The sequence below is a fragment of the Lepidochelys kempii genome, chromosome 6 (genome assembly GCF_965140265.1).
Source record: "Lepidochelys kempii isolate rLepKem1 chromosome 6, rLepKem1.hap2, whole genome shotgun sequence".
Classification (NCBI taxonomy): Eukaryota; Metazoa; Chordata; order Testudines; family Cheloniidae; genus Lepidochelys; species Lepidochelys kempii.
In genome coordinates this window covers 9,089,661-9,109,139 of record NC_133261.1, presented here as the reverse complement: position 1 = coordinate 9,109,139, position 19,479 = coordinate 9,089,661, and the positions used below count along the sequence as shown (strand labels likewise).

Sequence of the window (19,479 nt, the reverse complement as noted above, 5' to 3'; positions counted from 1 at the left end):
TTTCTTCTTGTCAGAGTTAACGCTCTGTACTTTACAGAAATGTCAAGTTGTTCAAGATATGGATCTCCAGCTGAGAAAGGATCTGAAGCACAGAGCGGGTGCTGTCAGACAGATACTGCAACATGCAAAAAGCCTGCTGGATTATAGAATGAAGTCTTTCACAATGAAGAAGGAATACTTAAACCTAAAATGGACCAGAGCAGTTGTAGAATACTTCTCACAGGAATGTTACTGTAAAACTGAAGAGCTTGCTCTATCTTTAATGACTGAATGCAAGAAATACATTGAAGAAAAAGTTAAATCCAAAACAGACTATGATGAAACCTATTGCAGAGAACTGCTGCATATGGTTAATGAGAGGTTAAAAGAGGAGGATATTGAGAAACTTCACACTTCTCCTTTGTTTGAAGTTGACCTGAAGCGTCACGTTTGGGGGAAGCAGCTTGGGCATTTCAGAAGATGCATGAAGATTTTATCAAAGAAAACGATCCTCAGCAACGTCTGGAGAAGCTGAAACCTCATTATTTCTCCATATTTACTGATCTCTATTTGGAAAAGAAGGAAAGCCAAACGAGGGCGAGGAATTTCTGTGATCAGTGTCTCAAACCTGCCCTGGTGGGTTATGTCAACAAAAGGCTCGGACTAGAAATAGTTGACAATTTTCTCAGCAGTGAACAGGCCCTTGAATACGCCAGCCGAAGCTTCTTTCAGTTCTTTTTGCTAAAGAAGCTGCTGGAGGAGATGAACTTTGACACCTATGTGAAATACAAAAGTAACTATGAAGAGTTTGTCAAATCCCGCATACAGAGATGTCTGATAGACCACTATGGAGGGAAGGCAAGTTTGAGAGATTTGGAGAAAGGGATTCTATCCAGAATAATAAATAAAATCAAGCGAGTTCTGAAAAACTCCATAAATAAAAACAATAACACAGTTTCTGCCGTTTTAGACAGCTTTTGCAAAGAGCTGCAGCAGGACCTGGCCATTTCCAGCAATAGCTTGGTTGGAGTATAGTTTAAAACCACAGCAAAAATTGAGCAGCTTTCTGGTAACATTGAAATCTTCCTTCTGGAGCTGGAACAACAAATCTTAACCCAGTTTAATCATTTGGAACTTGAGACCAAACTCTCCAGCCTGTCAGTGAAACCCCAGGATGAGATCTTCAAGCGAGTGTTTGGCTGTGGGAAGCAGTGTCCGTTCTGTGAAGCCCCCTGTGAAGCAGGAGGCACTGACCATAAAGAGCATTTTGTATCAGTCCATCGACCCAAAGGGTTAGGGAACTTCAGGGACTGTGATTCACAAAAGCTTGAGCATTCCATATGCTCCTCTGATGTGGTTTCCAATCGTGAATTCCGAACTGCAGCCGCAGATGGGAAATTTCATCCCTACAAAGATTACCGCCATTACTACCCAGACTGGCACATTCAGCCTGATCCCAGTATTGATGCTTCTGATTTCTGGAAATTTGTTTTCAAATCATTCAATGACCAGTTAGCTAGAGCGTATGGTGCTAAAGCAGCAGAACTTCCAGGAGACTGGAAAAATATAACTAAAGAGCAGGTTCTGAAGAGCCTAAAGGAAGCGTTTTACATGAAATAATAGACCTGCCAAGAGTCTCTTTAAATAGGATACACTTCAACAAAACAAAACCCTTAATTTTAAAAAACGGAATATGAACAAATCTGACAGCCTGTATCGTTTTTTAAAATTGAAAACTAAAAAAAAATCAATTGCAGGTCACATCTTCCAGTTAGTGCAAGGCTGCTGCACAGGAACAGCCATACCAAAGCAAACTGATAGTCCGTGTATCCCTGTGTCCTTGCTGAACCAGAATAACAGCCCATCTAGCCTGGTAACCCCACCTCTCTGCAGTACTGGATCAGACCAATCACCCATATAGCCTAGTATCCCACATCCTTGCTGTATTGGATCAGACCTAAAGGCCATCTAGCTCTGTATCTCATCTCCCTACTGTACTGGATCAAACCAGTGATCCATCCTGTCTCTGACAGTGGCTATTACAAGATGTCTCAGTGGGAGGTGCAAGAAACCATCTAATGGAAATTGTATAGAAACGTTTTTAGAGGAGAAGCTTCTTCCTAACATAACTATGTAAACAGGGTCCGAATGAGTTCTCCCATGACAGCTAGCTGGGAGCGGGAGAGACTTTAGGAGCAAATTGTATTTACATGAACTCACCTACTCTGCCTAGATATCCATCAGATATAGAGGTGTTGCTCAAAGTGATCAATATTGACTTGTGTTGGGTTACAGATCACTTTAGTACTGAATGAAGGGGTAGTGAAATGTTGTTGTCAGTGTTGTTGCATTTATTGTATAAGTAAAGGGGAGCAGAACTGTGCTTAACCTGTCTCAAATGAGGGGTCACCCTCAGCTGAAAGGACTCATTAAGCCAGGTGCTCGAATGCCTGACTCCTGTGAAAGTAAGAGGGGTGAGGAGAGGTATCTCTGCCAGGAGGAGTGAACTCTCCCTCAGGGTCCCTGGTCTGGTTTAACCTGTTTCTCCCCACTGTTCAGAAGATAGGGCCTTTTGTTATTTTAAGTGCTCAAAAGAGCTGACAATTACTTGTGGCAGGACAGCGTTTCTGCCCAGCCTAATAGCTGAAAATCACTAAGGACTTGGCTACACTTGTGAGTTAGAGTGCATTAAAGCAGCCCCGGGCACCCTAACTCGCGACCCATCCACACTGGCAAGGCATGTAGAGCACCCGGACTCTGCAGCGGGAGTGCCCCTGCTAATCCACCTCCACCAGAAGCATAACGTTTGGTGCGTCTCGGCTGAAACGCCCCAGCGTCAGTGTGAACGAGGTGTTGCATTACTGCGCTCTGATCGGCCTCTGGAAACGTCCCCTAATCCACTTAAGTCAAGTGGCCACTCTTGTCATTGTTTGGAATCGGCTGTAGGAATGCGGATCTGTCCTTTCAAAGCTCCGTTTCTGACAGCTGGCATGCTTATCTGCTCTGGGACAAAGCAAACCATTACTGTGGAATGCTGCTTGAGAGGCAGGAGGAGGGGAGTCTGCTGCTGTCTGAACTTACAAGACAGCATGCTGACATGCTCTCAGCCCCCCCAAAACCCACTCTCTCTCCGCCCACATACACACAACACACTCCCTGTCACACTCCACCCAACTCCACCCCATTTGAAAAGCATGTTGCAGCCACTTGCATGCTGGGATAGCTACCACAATACACTGCTCTCTGTGGCCGTTGCAAGAGCTGCCGTTGTGCTGGCATTGTGAACACACAGCAGTGCTTTCCCTGCAGCGCTCTCTGAGGGGCACTGCAGCTCCTGGCGCTGTACATCTGACAGTGTAGACATAGCCTAAGTTACATCAGTGAAACTTTCTTTATTCAAGACAAGGGCAGATTCAGGACCTGAGTATTACATAGTAGGAAGTAATTACTTTAGAATAGGCTGTAAACACAGATAAATGATTGGCATGTATGTTGAGTGTTTAAACTGAGTCTCTCCCCCCCAAATAAGAATCCGTTGAAGACAATTAAACTGCAATATTTAGAGCATGACTGTCATTTACTCTCCCTATTGTGCATTAAGAAATTAGTATTCTTGTTTTAATGTAATCACGCATAAGAAGCAACAGAAAACCATTTACAATTAAACAAAATAAACTTGGGAACGGACTTTTTTGTGGTGGCTTATTTATTTTGAAATGTTGCCTTGAAACTTTTTGTTTTATTTAGCCCTGAGAGGAAGGATAGTGGGTGAGGTCAGCAAACATTTCAGGAGATGTGATGCTTCCAAAGTACAAACCCAAGATCCCAAGCGATACAGGACCCCTTAACATTTAAATGAGCCCTTCTGAGAGGCCTGATGCTGATAAGAATGACTGACCTCATGAAAAATGGGCTTTGTTTTCTCACTTAAACAGTGAGAAAATTTCATGGAGCCCTGAGCTCTCACTGTGGGGGGCGGTGTGTGTGGAGACCCAATGGGGCACAAGTTAGTAATCGCTGTGGTGGGATAGGCAGGGCCAGCTGTGGAGTCAATGGAGCAACCCCCAGGTGAAGCAGTTCAACCCCAACCCAAAGACTGGATTTTCCACAGTTACAAGGGAAATTAGATAACTATACACACATACACACAAACAGACCGAAATATGTAGGATAAGAAATCCCCAGTAACAACATTGATGGCCCAAACTCTCTGCAGTGATCCCAACCCGTGACACTCCCTCTCTGTGTCCCTTCTCGACAGTGGGGCTGTGAGTGTAGCTGGATTGGGCAGTGGCTCCGTGTACTGTCCCACGGGGGAATCTCTTCTCTTCATTGCCACATGCCACGCAGTTGCCGTACTCTATCTGTCAGCCCAGCTGCTCAGTGGATTTGCCCATGTCACCCGGTTTCAATTGTTCCTTTCCACATAGAATCAAAGGACTGGAAGGGACCTTGAGAGATCATCAAATCCAGGGGTTCTCAACCTTTTTCCTGCTGAGGCCCCTATAAAAACATCCTATAAAAACAACAGGGGCCGGCAGGGGGGAAGTGTGGGTTCCAGGCCAGGGGGACACACTTGGGCATAGGCATAGTTTTACTTCTATTTTTTTTTTTTGGTGGTGGGGGGGTAAGGAAGGCCTGGCATGGCTTATCCCAGCTCCACACAGCAGGGTCCAGGGAGGATGTGCCATCTCCACCCCCTGACTCACTCAGGAGTGCACCCTGCTTGTCTGGGCTCTGGGGGGATGCAACCAAAAATATAACTGAAAGGGGGGACTCAGTTCAAAAAGTTTGAAAACCGCTCAGGTGCGGGCAGGAGGTTAGTTAGGGGCTGTGTGAAATGAGGGGAGTAGCTCAGGGTACAGGGAGGGGATAGCTAAGGACTGTGTATGGGCAGGGGGTAGCTCAGGGTACAGGCAGGGGGTAGCTATGGGCTGTATGCAGGCAGGGGGGCTTCCAGTGCAATGCCCAGCTTCAGGGGCAAGGCACTGGGACTCCCGGCTTCAGCCTCCCTGCTGCTCCTGGCTTGTGGGGGAGGGGAGGTTTGCCGGCTCGAGCACCGCGTTGCTCCTGGCTTGGAGGGGATGTGGGGACCCTGCCAGCTTCAGCGCCACCTAGCTTCTGGCTGCGTCACTCCCGACTTGCGGGGGATGGGGAGGGCACCGCGGGCTTCAGCCCCGCGCTGCTCCTAACTAGGGCAGGGGGCCCACTGGCTTCAGACCCGCACCGCTCCTGGCTTAGGAGGAAGGGGGGGCCCCCAGGCTTCAGCCCTGGGGCTCCAGGTTTCAGCCGTGGGGCTCCGCGGCACCCCTGAAAGGGCTCACTGACCCCCGGCTGAGAACCACTGATCTAATCCAGTCCCCAGCACTCATGGCATGACTAAGCATTATCTAGATCATCCCGGACAGGTGTTTGTCTAACCTACTCTTAAAAATCTCCACTGATGGAGATTCCAGAACCCCTCAGGCAATTTATTTCAGTGCTTAACCACCCTGACAGGAAGTTAGCCATTGATAGCTACTCTCTGGAAATGGTTTTCCACCAGTTTTGCACGCATCTTATAGTAGCTCCATCTAAGTTGTCTTTCCCTAGTTTGTTTATGGGAAGGTCATGTGAGACTGCATCAAAAGCCTTACTACCGTCAACATATACCACATCTACAGCTTCTCCCCATCCACAAGGCTCGTTACCCTGTCAAAGAAAGCTATCAGGTTGGTTTGACACGATTTGTTCTTGACAAATCCATGCTGACTATTACTTATCACCTTATTATCTTCCAGATGTTTGCAAATTTAGAGCTTAATTATTTGCTCCATTATCTTTCCAGGTACAGAAGTTAAGCTGACTGGTCTGCATTTCCCCAGGTTGTCCTTATTTCCCTTTTTATAGATGCCCATTTCCAGTCTTCTGGAATCTCTCCCGTTTTCCATGACTTTTCAAAGATAATCACTAATGGCTCAGATATCTCCTCAGTCAGCTTCTTGAGTATTCTAGGACGCATTTCATCAGGCCCTGGTGACCTGAAGACATCTAATTGGTCTAAATAATTTTTTTACTTGTTCTTTTCCTATTTTATCCTCGGATCCTACCTCATTTTCACTGGCATTCAGTATGCTAGATGTCCAATTACCACTAACCCTCTTCTTGAACACTGAAACAAAGAAGTCATTAAGCACCTCTGCCATTTCCACATTTTCTGTTATTGTTTTTTTCCCTCTTCATTGAGTAATGGGCCTACCCTGTCCTTGATCTTCCTCTTGCTTCTAACGTATTTGTAGAATGTTTTCTTGTCACCCTTTATGTCTCTAGCTATGATCTGTTTTGTTCCTTGGCCTTTCTCGTTTTGTCCCTACATACTTGTGTTATTTATGTTCATCCTTTGTCGTAATTTGACCTAGTTTCCACTTTACGTACAACATTTTTTTAATTTTTAGATCATTGAGGATCTCCTGGTTAAGCCAGCATGGTCTCTGGCTATACTTCCTATCTTTCCTATGCAGTGGAATAGTTTTCTTTTAGGCCTTGTAGTGGGGCAACTGCCCCACTCCAGTAAAACAGGGGTTAAAAGCATCCCTGGAGAGGGCTGTGGCTGGGCTAGGCTGATTCGGGAAGCAGCCACAGCTGTGGCCAGCTCAATCGGGGTCCAGCTGGCCCTTATAAGAGGGCTTGGGGCCAGAAGTGAGAGGAGTGTCACTCTAGTTCTGAAGGGAGAAGGGCGAGCTGCCTGGGAGCAATGTACCTGAAGTGGAGCAGTGCTGGGGAAGGGCAAAGGGAGCTGGGGAGCAGCAGCCTGGTAAATCCCCAGGCTGAGGCCTTGCTGAAGGCCTAAGAAAGGTACTGGGGAGGCAGAGGGGCAGCCTGGGGATAGGCAAAGGCAGCAGGTCCTACCCCCTCACCAATGATGAGTGGCCATTACAAACTGCAGTCTGTTCCAGTGAACAGGGGCTAGATGATGACTGGCAATAGCCACTGAGGCAAGGTGGGTTTAGAGGGTTGGGGGTTCCCCTGGGAGGGGAGACCCAGAGTGTGGGGGTACAGCTAGGGGGCAGCACCCCAAGGTAAAAGGGCACCGAGGTCCAGGAGGGATATGGGGGCCCTAAGGCAGGCAAGACACCAGCCTGCAGAGGGGGCTCCCAGTGCTGAAGAGCTGACTTCCAAGATGTCCAGCAGGAGGCGCTATGCCGGTGAGCCTTTGCCTTGCTACAGGCCCATAATAATGTCTCTGAGAAACTGCCAACTCTTGAACTGTTTTTCCCTTTAGACTTGCTACCCAGGGATCTTACCTACCAACTCCCTGAATTTTCTTAAGTCAGCCTTCTTGAAAGGCAGCACCTTGCACAGACACATTGAATGTTGCCTGACATTATCAAGCTCTTTTTGAAATTCCTCACAATCCACCCAAACAAAAGAATTCGGTGTCCCGGCCAAGTTTTCCTATCTCAAGTTTTTAGTCCATTATTCTAGGTCAATAATAAACACACAGAACACGACCAATCCTAGTGTTGCCACTCAGGGCCTCCCACTCTCCAGGTGATCATTAATTCCCACCTCTCCCCATCCAATTCTTACACCTCACATATGGGCTCTGTCTCTCCGCTGCTCCCAGCACTGGGCTCTTCTCCCCTCCTGCTGCTGCACTGAGGCTCTCCGGCCTCCCTCCTTTGGGTGGCTCAGGTCTCCCTCCCCACAGCTCGGCCTGGGGGCAATGGGGCAACAGGTCTCCTGGGGCAGGGACACTGCAGGGGCTAGGGTGACCAGATGTCCCGATACTCAGGACTTTTTCTTGTATAGGTGCCTATTACCCCCACACACTCTGTCCTGATTTTTCAAACGTGCTATCTGTGCACCCTAGCAGGGGCTGGGGCTGCAGTGCAAGCAGCCCCATCCTGCAAGTTCCCCACCCCAGGGCAGAGGGGCCCAGCTGGGCTGATTTGGGGGGGGGGGGAGGGACAGGGGGAAGCAGCAGTAGTTCCTGTAATCTGACCTTTCCCACACCCTCCCCCCACAAATCTCCCCATGGGTCTTCTACTAACCCCTCCAAATCCTCTCTGCTCCCCTGAATCCGCCTCCTGACACCCTGCCTCGCCCTGCACCTCCTGCCCTTCAGTGACCCCCAAAAAGCCTTTTCCCCCTCATGCCCCCTGAACTGCCACCTGCCGCCTCCTGCTTCCATCTCCTTCGCTTGCCCTTTGAACGGCACCCGCCCCATTCTGCTCCCTGCCCTGAAGCAAACAACCCCGCGCCCTTTGGCTTGATAACACCCCTCCCCTGCTCCAACCTCTGTGCCCCCAGCCCCAAACCGCATGGGGCTGGGAGGAGGAGAAAGTCCTTGCCTGCTAATAAAGCCAGTTTGTGCCCCACAGCCCTGCCTTGGGGAGGGAGGGAGTCAGCCTGAACTTCTCCCCCCCCCAACCTCCCCCCAACACTGACCCCTGTAAACTGCCCCTGAACTTCCCCCTCCTCAACAATCCCCTCAACTCTGCCCCCCAAATCTACCCCGTGCCTGGACTCTGCCCCTCCCACATCCTGGCCCCCTCCTCAGTCCCCCTAATGAGCCCTGTATGAACCCCCAACCCCCTCTGCTCCCCTGAACCCATCTCCTGACCCCTGCAGCCCCTCCTGCACCTCAGCCCCCCTGAACTGCCCCCTCCCTTCCCTAGTGACCCCCAGCTCCACAGGGTGACTCTGCTGTGTCGGTTTAACTGTCACCCCAGGACATGCCAAGCTCCCCTCCCCACTTACAGCCACCTGGGCCCTCATTAGCCTCGGGGGTGGGAGCTAATTTGCACAGAGGATAATGGAGCAGCCAATCAGGGGCTGGCCTGGGTGCCGGGGGGGCTATAAAGGGCTCCTCAGGGCTTGCAGACCCCTGGGCAGGGCTGTGGCTGTGAGCCCGGGCTGCAGGGTCAGGGAGGGGTCTGGGCCCAGCCCCAGAGCCGGCAGGGGAAGCGGGAGGCTCTGGTGCTGCGCAGGGTGGGGCAAGAGCTGGGTACAAGAGGCCCCAGTCACTGCAGCTCCCCCTCTGTGGGGCTCCAGGGGAGAGGTCTGGAGCATTTGTCACACGCTTGGGATCCCCCCTGTAAGGGAGGACAAACTGGGCTTCATTCATACCCCAGTCTCAGTCATAATGCTGGGGTAACAGCGGGGGCCCCTTTCATAAAACACCTCATTATTTTTAGCTCTTTGTTTCATGGGTTGCAAGCCTCCCACATTCTCATTCAGTGAAAGAGAGCCGTCCCCTCCTGCTGCCATTGACCCCCGTCTCTCTGACTGCTACCGACACGGCCTGGCCTGGGAATGTGAAGGAACGTCTCCGAACTGAGAGAAGACACGCTCAGAAACATACAGTCCTCTGTTTTGGAGAGCGAGAGGCTGGAGAGACACAGACACACCCTCAGTTCACTGATCTTTCATGTTAATAACAGTTTGAAGAACATCCATCCAGTCTAGAAGAAAGGTTTGCACTCTCCGAGCAGCTCAGCACAGGGGATGGGGGCGCTGGGGCAGTAAAAAGGCTCCAGGGAGCCCTGAACCTCGGTGGCTCCTGCTGGGGTGCCCAGGCACAACGGGGCACAGCTCGGTAACTGCTGGGGTGGGAGAGGCTGTAACAGCACTGAGGGAAGCTGAATGCAGGGGGATTTCTAGTTAAAAGGGAAGTTAGAGTTATTACAGTAAATGTGTAGGGAGAAAGAAAAGGAGGACTTGTGGCACCTTAGAGACTAACCAATTTATTTGAGCATGAGCTTTCGTGAGCTACAGCTCACTTCATCGGATGCATACCGTGGAAACTGCAGCAGACTTTATATACACACAGAGATCATGAAACAATACCTCCTCCCACCCCACTGTCCTGCTGGAAATAGCTTATCTAAAGTGATCATCAAGTTGGGCCATTTCCAGCACAAATCCAGGTTTTCTCACCCTCCACCCCCCCACACAAACTCACTCTCCTGCTGGTAATAGCCCACCCAAAGTGACAACTCTCTTCACAATGTGCATGATAATCAAGGTGGGCCATTTTCTGCACAAATCCAGGTTCTCTCATCCCCTCACCCCCCTCCAAAAACCACACACACAAACTCACTCTCCTGCTGGCAATAGCTCATCCAAACTGACCGCTCTCCAAGTTTAAATCCAAGTTTAACCAGAACGTCGGGGGGGTGGGTAGGAAAAAACAAGGGGAAATAGGCTATCTTCCATAATGACTTAGCCACTCCCAGTCTCTCTTTATTGTTGTGACACCCCCCCTCCAACAGGGCCACAGACCCCCCAGTTGAGAACCACTGTGGTAGAATAGATCCCTGTCAGCTGAAAGATCTGAGGCTTTGTCTTCACTGCAGAGTTAACCTGAGTTTTCTACACTCAGTTACTGGGCTTGAGTCAGCCTCTCTCACATGAGAAGAGCCGCACTGTGAATAAACAAAGGTCCTGCTGTTTCCAGACTGGCACTGCACTCACTCAGGTGGGGCACTGAGACTTTTAGGAGCTCATCCCAAGGCTCTTTGCCCAGCAGTGAGCTGAGCCACTGTATGGATTCTTTCCCAGTGGATGGTGGGAGAACTTGTCTGTCCTTTCTTGGGACACAGGGGGAAGAGTGGGAAGGCATTGGAGAATTAGAAGCACTCAAGTGCAGCTAGCTTGCATCCATACTACAGAAAGATCATGTTAGCTGGTGAGTTGTGCTAACTTAGGCTTTAGCCTGTGCCCCGAGGGGCCAGCTCACTTGAGTTATTAGCAGCACATCTTAAGGGTTTTTCTGTGTGGACAGGAGTCGAGTTAGGGCAATGCATAAGGTGTAGCTCGAGTTAACTCGGCATCTCCTTTTGAATCTGAGCGATATTATCTGCAGAATACAATGAAAATAGTTCACTCTCACAAGCCCCATTCACACCTGGCAGTGCCAATCTCTTCTAACCATGTTCACTGCCACTACAGAACAAAGGGCGATAAGAGGACATTGTCTTGGGGAAGGTCTGTCTCCTCCGGCTCTCTGGTTTGTTGAAAGTCTAATTCCAACTCGGGATTTATGCCACCTTTCTCCCACAGCTTTGGGGCTCGCAGAGTCTGTGATTCCTGATTTAATACCTCCATCAAGATAAACAGAAGAGAAATAAGTTATTTAATGACTAATTCTCTTCAATCACATCCTGTTTTGTATGTGTTTGTTTTATTCAATACACTGCACCTGCCGCCAGGGCCGGCCCACAACATTTTGGCACCTCAGGCATTAGGGTGACCAGATGTCCCAACTTTATAGGGCCAGTGCCGACTTTTGGGTCTTTTTCTTATATGGGTTCCTATTACCCCCCCACCCCCTCTCCTGATTTTTCACATTTGCTGTCTGGTCACCCTATCAGGCGGGGAGCTCAAATGACACCCCCATGCCCCCTTGCTTGGGCCAAAACTTTGAAAGGTCTCAATTCTGCCTTCTTTCTGTTCTACTCCGCCCGTGGTACTGCTCTGCTACCTACCCCAATAAAGGAGAACTAACAACTTTAAATGCCTTGTTCAAAAATTGTCAGTACACTTTACTATGCAGACAAGAAAAGTTACATTTGCTGTTCAGGCATTTGAAAGTTAACACTGGCATTTTGATGTTTGAATAATCAAAGTGGTGCTTCCGTGCCTTCTTAGTTGCAGAGATTTGAACTGCTTCTGCTTCCTGAAGGTCCACAGTCTGGGCCAACTCAAACTCTGTTGAGATGGTTGCAAGGCCGACTAGCCTCTGCTAGTCATTGTGGAGCGTAGATGTGATTTTACTAATTTCAGCTTGGAGAAGCTGTGTTCTCCACTGGCAGCTGTTACAGGAAGTGTTAGAAGTATGCACAGAGCCACAAAATAATTTGGAAAGATGGTGGTCATCTTATTTGTGCACGTATATTCCAGAACAGCCTTTGGAGTTGATCCTGTTGAATGTATCTGAAAAGGGCTTTCAGTTCATCACCTATATCACTTGCATCAATATCGCACATGTTGTCATGTGTCAACACGGTCTCTAGTGCCCTGCATTGCTGGTTTAGGTCTTCTTCAGGTACAGTGAGGAGTACAGTACAGTGAGGAGGGAACATCCTACAACATCCCAAATATGCTGCTGTGATCCTTGAGCTGCATGAAACGTTCTGCAACGGATTGTATCGCACAGTCTAGCACCCGGTTAAAGAATTCAGCTTTGAATTGTTGTTTGGGGTCTCTTATGAGATTCTCCCGTGCCTCATATACAAAATGTCGTCTTCTTTGGTGACTCTTGTATTCTTGAATGGGTGGGGAAATAGCTTCAGTGTGAAGCTCCTCTACCCATTTCTGCGCACTCTTCAGAACGTTTTGAAATCCCTCATCTGGCCGGAAGGAGTGTAGGTGGCTGCAGCGGCAGAGGAGCCAGCCACCAGAGCTGGAGACAGGGGAGGTTGAGGGGGAGTTCTGCTGGAGGAGAAGGACTGAGGTGAGAAGGGAAAGACAGACACAGAGGCAGCAGTGGTGGTGACCCAAGCGGTGGAGGACACAATGAAAAACTCATGTTTTCTTCCACACTATGGATAGAGACCTCTTTAATGTTTTTAATGAAGTAAATACTCATGGGAACTGTGCGCTCATGGGAGACTTTAACTTCCCAGATATAGACTGGAGGACAAGTGCTAGTAATAATAATAGGGCTCAGATTTTAATAGATGCGATAGCTGATGAATTCCTTCATCAAGTAGTTGCTGAACCAACAACTGGGGATGTCATTTTAGATTTGGTTTTGGTAAGTTGTGAGAACCTCCTAGAAGAAATGGTTGTAGGGGACACCCTTGGTTCCAGTGATCATGAGCCAATTCACCTTAACCTGAAGGGAAGGATAACAAAAAATAGATCTGTGAGTAAGGTTTTTGATTTCAAAAGGGCTAACTTTAAGAAAATGAAGGACATTAGTTAGGGAAGTGGATTGGACTGAAGAACTTATGGATTTAAAGGCAGAGGAGGCCTGGGATTCCTGCAAGTCAAAGTTGCAGAAGCTGTCAGAAGCGTGCATCCCAAGAAAGGGGAAAAAATTCATAGGCAGCACTTGTAGACCAAGCTGGATGAGCAAGCATCTCAGAGAGGTGATTAAGACAAAGCAGAAAGTATACAGGGCATGGAAGATGGGAGGGATCAGCAAGGAAAGCTACCTTATTGAGGTTAGAACATGTCGGGATAAAGTGAGAAAGGCTAAAAGCCATATAGAGTTGGACCTTGCAAAGGGAATTAAAACAAATAGTAAAAGGTTCTATAGCCATATAAATAAGAAGAAAACAAAGAAAGAAGAAGTGGGACAGTTAAACACTGAGGACTGAGTGGAAGTTAAGGATAATCATAGAATCATAGGATATCTAGGCATGGCCCAATATCTAAACAAGTACTTTGCCTTTGTCTTTAATGAGGCTAATGAGGATCTTAGGGTAATGGTAGCATGACAAATGGGAATGAGGCTATGGAGGTAGAGATAACCATATCCGAGGTAGAACCTAAACTTGAACAGCTGAATGGGACTAAATGGGGGGTCCAGATAATCTTCATCCAAGAATATTAAAGGAATTGGCACATGAAATTGCAAGTCCATTAGCAAGAATTTTTAATGAATTTGTAAACGCAGGGGTTGTACCACATGACTGGAGAATTGCTAACATAGTTCCTATTTTTAAGAAAGGAAAACAAGTGATCCGGGTAACTACAGGCCTGTTAGTTTGACATCTGTAGTATAGAAAAAAATTTGAAGGAGAAAGTAGTTAAGGACATTGAGGTCAATGGTAAATGGGACAAAATACAACATGGTTTTACAAAAGGTAGATCGTGCCAGACCAACCTGATCTCCTTCCTTGAGACAGTAACAGATTTTTTAGACAAAGGAAACACAGTGGATCTAATTTAGCTAGATTTCAGTAAGGCGTTTGTTATGGTGCTACATGGGGAATTATTAGTTCAAGAATACTAATTATTACAGAGGGTCCTACTGAAAGGTGAACTGTCAGGCTGGAGGGAGGTTACCAGTGGAGTTCCTCAGGGATCGGTTTTGGGACCAATCTTATTTAATCTTTTTATGACTGACCTCGGCACAAAAAGTGAGTGTACACTAATAATGTTTGTGTGTGACACAAAGCTGGAAGGTATTGCCAATTCAGAGAAGGACCGGGATATCATACAGGAAGACCTGAATGACCTTGTAAACTGGAGTAATAGTCATAGGATGAAAATTAATAGTGAGAAGTGTAAGGTCATGCATTTAGGGATTAATAACAAGAATTTTAGTTATAAGCTGGAGATGCATCAATTGGAAGTAACAGAGGAGGAGAAGGCCCTTGGAGGATTGGTTGACCGCAGGATGACTATGGGCCACCAATGTGATATGGCCGTGAAGAAAGCTAATGCGGTTTTGGCATGCATCAGGTGAGGTATTTCCAGTAGAGATAAGGAGGTGTTAGTACTGTTCTACAAGGCACTGGTGAGACCTCATCTGGAAGACTGTGTGCAGTTCTGATCTCCCATGTTTAAGAAGGATACAGGAACAGGTACAGAGAAGAGCTACTAGGATGATCCGAGAAATGGAAAACCTGTCTTATGAAAGGAGACTCAAGGAGCTTGGCTGCTTTAGCCTAACCAAAAGAAGGCTGAGGGAACATGTGATTGCTCTCTGTAAATATATCGGAGGGATAAATACCATGGAGGGAGAGGAATTCTTTAAGCTCAGTACCAATGTGGACACAAGAACAAATGGATACTGTGGAAGAAGACAAGTTCTTACTTTTAGTTTGCATGCAACAAGTTAGAGACAGTTTTATTTTTAGGCAATTGCAAGAAGGAAGACAGCCGTTTGGACAGGGTGTCTGTTTTTATGCAAATTTTTAAAGTATAAACAATGTAAAGCAAGTATTTATACCTTTTTATTACATAAAGCTCTGCTTTGTCTATACATTTTTTATATTGTATTTGTTTTTAACATGTTTTTGCTACAATTACATTTTATTGTTCTTTTAAGGCAAGGTTTTTGCTTTGCAATTTTTGTACGCTTACACCAGTTTTGACTTTAGAAGTTTTGAATTCTTAGGGGTTAGAGTTACCCTGACTTTTGCTTTTTTTTTTTTTTTTTAACAGAACTAAGATGGCTGCACTTAAATGCCCTTTTTTACTTTCACACTCCCCTCTTCAGTGCTTTTAGCCCAACCATCATTTTTAAACTTTTATTTTGTTAGACCTTGTATTTTTGATATTAGATTAAAAGGATCGGCTCCATAACTTTTGGTTGGATGTAACGATAATGCATAATTAGTATGAACATGAAAAGTATTTTTGTTATTCTGTTTTTTATAACAACAATAACATATTTTTTAATTAAACAAAAACAATACAAACATTAATGTGTTTAGTGTAATAATATGCTGGAGTTATTCTGTAGCCTTAGTTGCATAGCACAATATATTATAATTAGTCCATAAGATAAATGCTTTATAGATGGTATGAAAGGCATGTTTTTTAATTTGATATATATTTTGAAGCACATAGATTTGGCCTTGTAATTTAGAGATTTTTTGAACCTTTGGTAGGAGTGAGTGTAGGTTTTGGAATTGGTCAGGTATTAAGGTGGTTTAATGAAAGGGTATTTGAAGCCTAAGATTTAATTATAGGATTTTATTTGCAGACCAATAGATAAGGATTTTTTGCAGCAATGGTGAAATTAAAATGTATGTTTTGCAAATGGTGACCTTAACGTTTACACAGCTGTAACTAGCTTGGAAGAGCAGGTGTTTTGTTAGGGTCGGTTTTTGTTTTCTACTTTTTTAACAAACGCTGTTAGAAACAGTGACAATTTTTTTTTTTTGGCTTTAGCTTTTGTACGCACTGAGGCTGTGGGGGCTTTAAAGGCCAAAAATGTTTATTGGCTTTTTATTTTTATGTAAACATTGGGTGTTATTTTAGGAGCACTGACAACAAATTGGCTCGGCATACCAGGGGAATTAATTTTTTTAATATTACCGTGAATTGTTTCATGTTCTATGCATTGTTTTTACGGACCCGGCAGGATTTGGTATGTGGGAGCCCACACCCCTTTCACCGGCCCGTAGGCTTGGCAGGAGCACTGCGAGTGCCTGCAACTTTACCCTTAAAACGTTTAAGTTTGTTTTTACGGCCACAGATCAGATGGCACTTTTGAAGCACGAGTAAGGGCAGTGGGCCAGGCCTGGTGCTTAAAGTCACTGTGAATGGCCATTAGCTGGTTATTTAGGAAATTTTGAACATGCCAGATTTTATTGCAATTTTTTTTGCCTTAGTGATATTTAATACCATTTTTATTAACAGCTTTTGGGTTATTAACCTAAGGGCGGAGATAACATGTAATTTACCCATTTCAGCTTGCACTTTGGTTAACTGTGCTTCAGTCATAAGACTAGTGGCCTTTTTTAGGTGCCCTGATTTTTTATTATGTTGTTGGCTTCTATAAATGTTTTCAATTGCTGCTGCACTATTGGCCCCACTTGACAGGTGTTTGACCCAATATTTTTTTAGGGGAGACACGGGCGCTTTGCTCTGCTCACCAAATGGCAGCTTTTTTGGAGCAGTTGGGATAGATATATGTGACCTGAAAGCTAAATAGGGCAAGGGTAAATTTTATAGTTTTTAATATAGCATTAATTACTATTACTTTAACACATTTATTTTAGTAAAGTACCATATCAAATTTGTTGTTTATATAATTTAAAATACTTTTAAGAAGCATTGACATGAATAGCATAGGAGGGGTATTTTGCAACATGGTACAGATTAGGTTATTAATTACTGGGACTATTTTAGTACAGGTAAATTTTTGGTGGCAGAACACACCCTTTTTTAAATATGAATTTGGTTCTTTACTAATTGGGCAACCAAAAACAATAAGGACCTTTTTTATGACATATTATAGACCCCTAAGATGGCTTTTATATTAACCCCGCTATAAAATCCACGAATTTTAATTTTAGATTTTTGAGGCTTATTTGTAGTGATATTGTATACTTTTCTTTTTATGGACTAGTTTGTTTTTTATTTAATTGTTTTCTTAGATAGGATATTTTGAACCTTTAACCTAATTTTTTAAACAATATTTAATTACATTATTAAAATGTGAAGGCCTTGGCCATTGGGTTTTATTAGAATATCTGATGTTGTTTGTATTTGGATGTGTTACGGGGGTAGAAGTATCACGGAGGGAATGGCAGGGGCAGTGGCAACAAGGCACCTTTGGTATTTGTTATTTGAAAGCGAATTAGGGAGGGCAATACATGCTGAAGGTACTTATTGAAAAACACAGGGCGCAGCCTTGGAATAAACCCCCAAACCCAATTAATACCACACTATTAAGCATGGATTTTACAAGGGTTTTTTTTTTTTGCCAGTGTATAACGCTTCGCCTTGTTTACCAGGGCCAGTTTTTAATGTTCTTTGTAGTTAGGAATTTTTGGACTTTGGCGGTTTTAGCAGAGTGAGCGGCTTTGTTTGTTTGTTTTGTTTGTTTGTTTGTTTTGGAGCAATTGTGGTTTAGTACTGTGGAAGAAAATATATATATATATATTAGTTTGAATGCAACAAGCCAAAAAGAGTTTATTTTTAAGCAATTGCAAGGGAAGAAATGCAATGGATGAAGAATACCTTTGCCTTAGTAGTTTTTTAAAGTATAAACAATATAAAGCGGTATTTATACCCTTTGATTATATAAGATGGTGTCTTTGTTTATACTTTTTTGATATTTTATTTGTTTTAAAAATTTTTTGCTAACAATTACATTTTATTTTTATTTTAAGGCAAGGTTAAACAGCTTTGTTTGCAGTTTTTTATACGCTTAAGCAGGTCTGCCTTTACATATTTTGCGTTATTATGGTTCTGCATTAGCCTGACTGTTGCTTTGTTTTTAAATCAACTGAGAGGCCGACATTTAATGTTTTTTAATTTTGTTTTTACACTCTCCCCCCGCCTTTTGTGCATTTTTTAGCACAACTACCATTTTATATTTTTTATTTTTATTAGATTTTGTATTTTTGATTTTAGATTAAATGGTTAGCCTTATCAACTGTGACTGGATATAACAACAAAGCATACTGTTTGAACATGAAAGGTATTTTTGTTATTACATTTTTTACAACAACATATTTTTAAACTACATGAAAACAGTATAAACATTACTGTTTTTATTGTAACAATCTGCTGGGGTTGATTTATAGCCTTAGTTACATAACACACTACATTATGATAGACACTTTCAAAACTGTGGAATGCATGGTTTTTAATTGAATATATAATTCGAAGTATAATATAATATACTTTGAAGTACATAAATATATATGTACATCAATGAAGTACATAAATACAATATAACTTGAAGTGCATAAATTTGACCTTGTAATTTAGAATTTTTTTGAACCTTTGGTAGGAGTGAGTGTAGGTTTTGGAATTGGTTTGGTATGAAGGTAGTTTAATTCAAAGGTATTTGAAACCTAAGATTTAATTGTAGGACTTTATTTGCAGGACAATAATGGAATTGTTGGCAGCAGTGATGAGATTAAAATGTATATTTTACAAAGTGGTGGCCTCAACATTTACACAGCTGTTACTAACTGGGAAATTCGGTGTTTTGTTCGGGTCGTTTTCTGTTTGCTACCTTTTTAACAACCATTGTTATAAACAGTGATGACTTTTTTTGGCTTTAGCTTTTGTACGCACTGAAGCTGTGGGGGCTTTAAAGGCCAAAGTGTTTATTAATTTTTTATTTTTATTTAAACATTAGGTGTTATTTTAGGAGCACTGACAACTAATTGGCTAGGCATACAAGGTGGTTTAATTTTTTAAATATTACGGTGAATTATTTAACTTTACCTGCATTTTTTTTATGGACCTGGCAGGATTTGGTATGTGGGAGCCCACTCCCCTTTAACCGGCCCGTAGGCTTGGAAGGAGCACTGAGAGTGCCTGAAACTTTACCCTGAAAACATTTAAGTTTGTTTTTACGGCCACAGATCAGATGGCACTTTTGAAGCACTAGTAAGGGCAATGGACCAAGCCTGATGCTTAAGGTCACTTTGAATGGCCGTTAGCTGGTTATCTGGGAAATTCTGCATGTTTGAACATGCCAGATTTTACTGCATTTTTTTTTTGCCTTAGTGATATTTAATACCATTTTTGTTAACCGCTTTTGGGTCCTTGAACTAAGGGTGGAGATAACATGTAATTTACCAACTTTAGCCTGTACCTGGGTTGACTGTCCTTTAGTAATAAGACCAGTGGCCTTTTTTAGCTGTTTTAATTTTTTATTATGCTGTTGGCCTTGAAATGTTTTAAATTGCTGCTGCACTCCTGGCACCATTTTACAGGTGTTTTACCAGATTTCCTTTTTCTAGAGGAGACCCAGGGCCTTTGTTGTGCCAACAGAACAGCAGCCCCCTTGGAGCAGTTTGGATATATAAAATTGACCTGAAATGAGATAGGGCCAAACAAATTTTACAATTTTTAATGGAACATAAA

At 44.4% G+C, this 19,479-nt stretch overlaps 1 pseudogene; it reads left to right on the top strand.

Annotated features, from left to right (window-relative positions):
* Nucleotides 1–1,599, top strand: part of LOC140912933 (up-regulator of cell proliferation-like) — an 80,532-nt pseudogene extending 78,933 nt beyond the window's left edge.
* The last annotated feature ends 17,880 nt before the right edge of the window (nt 1,600–19,479 follow it).